Here is an 8,226-nt window from a genome sequence, read left to right on the forward strand (position 1 = left end):
TGGAGATTGGAAGGAGATTGGACAGTGTGGTTGGAGAGTGTGTATGGGTAGTATAAAAGTGTTGGGTGTGCGTTTTGAGAGGGACTTGTATGGGAGAGAAAGTTGGGAAGAGGTGGTGGGAAAAATTGGAAAGCGAACGGCGTTTTGGTCGTTGAGGGCTTTGACTCTGGAAGGTAAGGTTTTGGTGATCAAGGCGGTATTGATGCCGATATTATTATTTTTGTACAGTGTTTTCCCGGCTCAGGACAAGGTATTGAGGAGGATTGTGAGAGTGATCTTCCAATTTCTTTGGTCTTCCAAAGCGGAAAAATTGAAACGTGAGAAAGTTGTGAAGAGTAAGATGAATGGTGGGAAGGGAATGGTGTGGATTGAGAGGTGGTTGTTAGTGAGGTATGTGAGTATGTGTGTGCGTTTGAGTGAGAAGGAGAGTATGGCAGGATGTATGACAAAGTATTGTGCGGGAAGTGTGTTGCGTAAGTTAGGTTGGTATGAGGTGGAATTAAGAAAGCCAGTGTGTTTTAAAGCACCGTGGTTTTACCTGAAGATTGTGAAAGGGGCTGAAAAGTTTGCGTTGCATGGGATTGTGAAGGAAATGTGGAGTGATTGCAAGAAGGTATGTAAGAAGTTGGACGAGAATGAGGTGATGGAAGGGGTGGGTGGTTTGAGGTCAGTTGAATGTGAGAGAGTATGGAAGAATGTGTGCGATAGGGAGTTAGATAATCGTCAGAAAGACGTTGCATGGATGGGGGTGCATAAATGTTTGCCAGTAAGGATGTTTCAGAGGCGGCGTGGGATGTGTGCAACTGAGAGGTGTCCGAGGAGAGGTTGTGTGGGGATAGAAAGTGTTGAGCATGTGTTTTGGAAGTGTAGGTATGCGGTGAAGGTGTGGAGATGTTTGGGGGGTATGATAGAGGGGTTGGTGGGAGTGAAAGGGGTGACGTATGAGATGGTGATGTTTGGTTTATGGCAGTTGGGTAAAAATGATGGGAGGGTTTTATGGATTTTGGTGAATTGCGTGAAGGAATGTTTGTGGGATGTTCGGAATATTTGGCTATTTAAGAAAGAGGTTGTAAGTGTGCGTGGGTGTGTGGCCATGGTCCATGGACGGGTGTACAACTATGGCTACCTGGACTGCAAAAAGTTGGGGGTTGCCAGAGCAAATGAGGTGTGGAAGTTTGCGTTATGGAAAAGTTGGTTTGTGGCTTGATGGGAGTTTTTTTCCATGAGTTGCAGGAAGTTTGATGTCTTCTCTCTCTTTTTAGTTTGAAGGTAGCCAGGTGCCTGAGGGTTTTTTCAGAATCTGGAATTCGCAGGAGTCTGTGAGCCTTGTGACCTTTTACTTTTTTCTTTTTGTAGATATTAAAAGTTGTATGGCTTTTGGTATATGCATCTTTATATGTTTTAATGAAGCTGGAACTTACCTTTCCCTTTTTTTTTTGTCCTAGGTGACATGTTCATTGGAGGGACAGTGCCTTTTGGAGGGATGACTAGATGATCTTTGTCTAGCTTTGAGGGTCGGCTTTTGAAGGGACAGAACTTCCTTTGGACATGTACCTTGGAGCTTTGCGGCATCACATGAATTTGTTGGAAATTGAAGTGCTTTTTGCTTCTGCATATATTTGCATATGTATTTGCATATGTATATACAATGCTATGTATGTAAATTAGCCTTTATGGCTTGTATATATGTGTATAATGGTGTGTGCTGGACAAAAAACAGACACATTGGATATTGTTGTTTTTATTTTTTATTTTTTGGTGTAGTTTGTTTTCATTGTTTTTTTCTTTTATGTACAAATTATTTTACATTTTGTATATTCTTTGGAATTTTTGAAGAGTTTTTTTTTGTTGTTAAATTTTTTTTCTCTTCTGTAATTTTCTTTGCCTGTGTTTCTGTGATGTAACTTGTAACATGGCAAAATGTGATTACTTTTACTTTGAAATTTTCTAAATAAAAGAATGAAAAATTGAGGACCCACTAGCCACCAGGGAACTACCTCACCAGACCTGGATGAGTATATCTGCATTATCACCCATTATACTATATGACTTTATACTCATGGTACCACTAGCCACCAGGGTTTCATCTATTGGACCTGGATCTGTATGCAGTGCATGTTGTATGAACCACTAACCACCAGGGAGCCTATATATTTGGGCCTGGATGTATATTTTGTCGATGTAAGTTCTGGTTGTTCTGCTTACATCTTGTGTTCTTAATAAACGTACTTCACTATTAGCGCTTTCTTGCCTCCCGGCTCGTTTTTTAATGAGCTTATGCAAGGTGGCGTTTTGGATTTGAAAGCCAGAGAGGGCCTGGATAGCGGTGTACCTGTGACCCAGATGTTCGGATATGACCAGAGGGTGCCCAGGCTATTGACCAGACCATGATGCCCGGTTGCTGTTGAATTGCATACAATGCTCATATTGTGTGTACTTGTGGTAAGCACACAATCTCACTATTTTCTCTTATCTCACCGAATGTGATCTGGAGCAGCATTGGATCATCTCCGTTTTGCTTCTGACCGTTATATATGAATCATTATATGAACTACTGTATGGTTACTTCATATTGTAACAGTCCCCGTGCTTGTCATCTGTTCTCTAGCGCTACATACCCCATTCATAAGTTTTTATTTTAAGGTTTTGAGGTTTACCCTGTATGTTAGCTGCTCACCTGATCTGTTTGCGCTCACTTACCCACCCTTTATATTTGTACCATTTTTTATATGCCCTAAAAAATCATTTTTTCTACAAAAATCTATTTTTATTGCAGCTGTACAGTCCCCCCCCCAAAAAAAAAAAAAAGATGAGGTGGCTTCATATTACCTGAACTTTATTGCATCTTTTGACTTATCTTAATATCCAATGCACCCTCTTACAGGTCTTCTGCTGAAAAACGCAATATTTTCCGGCAGAACTGAACGTTCCTAGATTCAGTTCATTGGAGCTTCTCTGAACTATGCTGAAGTTCTGAATGTTAATCTGAGCCCCTTTAAATCAATCTGAAACTTTAACATTAGTTCCAGTCATTTTTACAGCTAATAGGTAAGGGATTGTTGAACACATGGCACAAGGATCATGCAGATCCTCATCAATCATGATATGCAATGCTGACTGACTCTCTGAAAGAAAAAACACAAGGATCCACTGACATGTCCACTCCTGATGCTACTTCTGATAGATTCAAATCTGACAGCTGGTTTGCAAACAAAGGAGCTATGTCATTGACAAAATATGGTCATACCCATCTGCAAAAATTTGGCAATGACCATATATAGTCAGTAATGTCAGCCATTCCCCCTGCCCCTTTGTCTATATTATAATTATAGTTACAGAATAAAGGAACAGGTAAAACAATAAAAATGTGGTTTGGAAAGTTCTGGCTTTGTAGTCTTGTATGTCTTGTTTGGTTAATTTTGGGATGAGCAGAATATATCTGTGTTCGGCATGAGACAGATTCAGATGACATTACAGAATCCAAACCCCAATGAAGTCAATGGGATCAGAATGTTAAAAGATAAGTTCCCCTTTGGAACATGTTACATGTCCCACCTGTGTTGACGGTGGAACATGTAACAAGTTGCAGCATATGCAGTCTCTCTCCCCAGTTCCCCCTCCCAGCGAACAGGAGATTTTCTCCACCTGCCATCTTTCACTATTTGAAAACAGCATGGCCTTGTGAGACTCCACCCACACAGCTGTGTCATTCATTTACAGTTTCCTGTGAATAGATTCCTACAAGTACCATTATCCATTGTAGCTGATGGTTCGTAATTCTCAATGAACTACAAGGGCGCTGGTGAGTGCTTTGGTAGTTCATTGATCTTCTTTCTCTCCGGTAACTGTCTGCCCGTATGAGATATGGGCAAACAGCTATGCTGAGAGTCTGCAGGAGCCGTAGATTGCACCTATGATCTACTGATTGCAGGTGCAATGCTCTGCAGGCTGCTTAGAAAAAAAGTACTTTTTTTTTTTTTTCAAAAGGTGAGCTTATCCTTTAAAAATCAGTTCTTGGTTTTTTTTCTAGGATAATAGGCAAAGGATTGTCAAACAAATCACATGGGGTGCTTGGCACTGCCTGGGGAACATGTACCAAAGCAAAAAAAATTTTAAAGCAATTCTAAAGGTTAATTTGTTTTTGGTAAATAACAAACATGTTTATACTTACCTGCTGTGTGCAGTGGTTTTGCACATAGCAGTCTGGATCCTCCTCTTCTTTGGTCCCCCACAGGCTCTCTTGGCCCTTCCCTGAGGTTGGGTGCCCCCAAAGTAAGCCGCTTGATATAGGATCAACAGCTGCTCTATTTGTCCATTCACACACAGAGCTGTGGCTTGGCTCCGTCCCCTCTCTCCTCATTCACTGACTGGCTGTGATTGAGAGCAGTGGGAGCCAATGGCTCCAACTTGCTGTCTCAGCTAATGAGGAGGCAGATACCCGGGAAAGCCGACGCTGTCCTTCACATCGCTGGATTGTGATGAGTTTCACGTAAGTATTGAGAGGCTAAGGGGGACTATTGCACTTAGAAGGTTTTTTTACATTCATACATAGAATGGCCTAATGGACCTGTATTTGTACTGAACTGGGAGCTCATCCATGTTAATTTAGAATGAAGTAGCATTGTTCTGCTGACTAATTAGTCATCACTTATCAACTGAAAAATGAAAAAACCCTAACAGAAAAAAAACTACTAGAACTTTTTTTTCAAATTCTTTATTTTAAATACAACAACTTCCTTCTGTAGGAAGTATTACACAAAAAGGTTAAAAAAAGAGTATAAGTATGTCACAAAAGATGAAGAACATTATACAATCGTGCAGGTGTTGTCAAGTATCTTAGAATACACAAACATCAAATTGTAACCAACATGGGAATAAACCATCCCAGATGACACTGCTGCAACTTTTTCAAGATACAGTATAAGAAAGAAAGCACAGAAAAGAAAAGACAGAGAGAAAAAAGAAAATCTCTCCCCAATATCAGATGGCTTTCTGAAAATTCCAGCAGGTTAATCAGAGCGCTACCGATGAAGAGGTCCTGTTGACTGTTAGGAGCGTATAATGTTGCTAATGTCATCTGGACGCAGCCAATCCTACTCTTTAGAAAAAGAAAGCGACCGTTCAGGTCCATTAGGATTTCCTTGAATGTCCAGGGAACATTTTAGAGATCAAAGTGGAAACCCCCTTTGATTTGGCCTCTTGACTGATATCATGGTAAGCAAAGGGGTAAACTGATTTTGGAGGACAGGGAGTTCACCCTCTCGAAAGTGAATCTCCGGAATAAAGGTGATGACAGAATGATGGCATTTAAAGTGTTACTAAACCCAGGACCCTGCATCCACTATATCTGGTCTCCCACAATACACAGAACATGGAAGTTCAATTATTTTAGTAAATATAAACTGCTAAATACCTTTTCTCATCAGCAGTTAGAGCAGTCTTGTGGCTTCTATCTGTGTCCAGCCCAGCACAAGCTTGTGGGAGGAGTTTTCTTTCTGCTCTAGGAGGATGCAAATCCCCTGATTCTGTCTGGACAGTGCTGATTGACCCTGTGCTGATCACATGCACTTCCCAAGAAAAAAACCTCTCTAACAATATATACCAAACTGAGCATGTGCATGCCTATGGTTCAGTATGAAGATAAGTGGTGGTTGCTTGAAAAAGGGGAGGAACAGAGAAGAAAGAATCAAAGAGCCTTTTACACAATACAGAATATTAACCCCTTAGTTTCCACAGTGAGTATAACAAGCATGCTTTACTGCATATATTGTACAGACTGATTTTACTGTTGTGGGTTTAGTAACACTTTCCAAGGAGCATGCGCCTCTTTTCAGGAACATTAAGCACCTTAGCATTAATAGAAGTAAGAAGAGAAAAAAAAGGGGGGGGGGGGCAAAAAAGGATGGAGAAGGGAGGGAAGGGGGGAGATGGGTGAGGGGTGGGAACAGAGAAGATGGGAAAAAAAGGGAGTAAGACAATTGAAAGGAGAGCAAAGAGTAGGGACAGACAGAAAAAGCAAGAGAGAGTGAGATGAGAAAGCTATTGGAAGCAGCTAGAGAATAGCAACTTCCCTTAAGTGCTAATATAGGAAATCCCAATAGCATTCACTAATGGGTCAAGTAACCGCTTGAGCGCAGGCCTACGGGCGGAAACAGTCAGATATCGCCAAGGAGCATTCTCCCAGTTCCCTACCCCCACTAGTAGAGATAAACAGATAAATGGCAACAAATGTTCAATGAGAATAAAGTTAGTAACAGGCATAAAATACATATACAGGCATTGTCTTCATCCTCCTCCAATGTATACCCTAGAGGACAGAAAAGTGCAATTGTGTCAATTCAAGTTATGAGGAGACACACAGGATGACCCACACATGCATGTCTTGAGGGGACTGTCACAGTGAACCATGTGCAAGGCAATCCTTCAAGGCATACCATTGTGTCATATTGGGTCATCCCATGCATCTGCCCACAACGTCCAACTGGACAGTCCAACCATTGGAATCACACATCAAAGGTACATTCAATTTTATAACCATCTTGTCTCACTTTTCAAATACAAAATAAGACTTTCTAGGATGGGGAGTATGCTAACATTGTCAGTCCCCATTCCAGTGTGTCATACCCAGCAGGGCCCCCCACCAGTCCCCTCCATAGAAAGTCCCAGTCAGAGGAGTCGCAATTATCATTGAGTATTAAAATATCCTGAACCTCTACTGTCAAGGGGGAATAAAGCGACAACCCAACAAACACCATCACAACCCGGTGTGGGGGTATGCACAAATGGGTCTCCCCTCCCTGGTTAATATCCAGTGGGTCATCTACTCCACCCCCGGAGGTAGATAGAGGTCATGGTGGCTAATTTCACTGAAAGGATCCTGTCAGGAATGGTCTTTTCTAGTGATGCAGGCAGATGCCAGGGCTGGAGCTATAATAGCGGTATTGGCATCCCAAGTTCTACGTAACAGCGTCTCTGACCTATGGTCCATCTGATCGTTGAAGTTACCTGAATGCTCAAAGGACAGATCAGACTTTGTAGATACTTGCAATAACACAGTGTCTAGTTTGGGAGTCTTGAAAAATGTATCCTCCTCCTCTTCCCCAAAGGGGTACTGCCTTTTCCAGGTTTTTAACTTTAAAACATTTCTCTCAGGATCCTTCCATTCTCTCTAAACAATATCCTTGAGAATCTGATGCATGGATAGCACCCTAGCCTGAGGTCTCACCAACCTCCTGTACATCTTATCTTGGGCTGAGGCATGTGTTGATGGTTATGGGATGTCCTCTGAGGCATAAATAGCCCTTAGAAGTCCTTCCATGTCCTCCACCGTGAATTGGTGTCTACCTGGTCTGGATTACTCGCTAGCCTGACTAGCACCTTCCAAATCCTCCCCCTCTTCCAGGGAGCTTTTGTCAGAGACCTCATCCTCCTCGACCCCCTCTGCTTCCCCATCCAATTCCCCTTCCTTCCCTAGAGGACCATGTATCCACCTCCCTGTATGTCAGAGCTGTATTAAAGGATTGTACTGTAGTTAACATCTCCATATAAATCGACAAAAAATCCTTCATAACCACAGAAGTCTCTTTCCCTGACAACTTGTGGATACACTTATAACAAAAGGGTCCAGCACGGTCTTATGAAACCTTCTCATTACAATATCCACACCATTTGCAGCTTGGGGGGAGAGGCTTGTGGGTGCAGTTCTACTAGATTCTAGGAAGATACAAGGGAAGAATGGGCCCTCAGTTGGCTGCATCCCCATCAATACACCTACCGGAGTATGGGTGAGGTCCCTTTCTCCGCCACCTGAGTCAGACTCACCACCTGTGTTCTTCTTATTGGCTGCAGCCACTGCTTGTTCATCCCCTTCCATGATGTCCCACTTCTCTGGAGGCTGTGGGGACTCCTCTGACCAGGCACCTTCACCTGGGTTCCCAGGTTTGTCACCACGCAGCAGCACCTGGAAGCTCCTCACCAGCCTCATGGGGGGGAGATGAGACCAGTGCTTCCATCTTTAAACTGGAAGCTCTGCCTCCAGAAGCCAGTCCGAGACTGAGGCTGGGCCCCTGCTACTTCCTGCTCTGTTCAGTAGCACCAGGCATGTGCCTCAGCGGCGGCTGCCTCTCCCCTGCTGCCCACACATGTGAGATGCACCCTGGCGCCTTGACGCCTGGTCCTTTCTCGGCCCAGCCTCCCTGCTGCTCTGGTCTGTGAAGCACCAGGCAC

At 43.0% G+C, this 8,226-nt stretch overlaps 1 pseudogene; it reads right to left on the minus strand.

Moving 5' to 3' along the window:
• Positions 1–7,984, minus strand: part of LOC149456515 (uncharacterized) — a 200,096-nt pseudogene extending 192,112 nt beyond the window's left edge.
• Between the last annotated feature and the right edge of the window lie 242 nt (positions 7,985–8,226).

The sequence above is a fragment of the Staurois parvus genome, unplaced genomic scaffold, assembly GCF_062004578.1.
Source record: "Staurois parvus isolate SC_StPar_1 unplaced genomic scaffold, SC_StPar_1.0 ptg000361l, whole genome shotgun sequence".
NCBI classification, from domain to species: Eukaryota; Metazoa; Chordata; class Amphibia; order Anura; family Ranidae; genus Staurois; species Staurois parvus.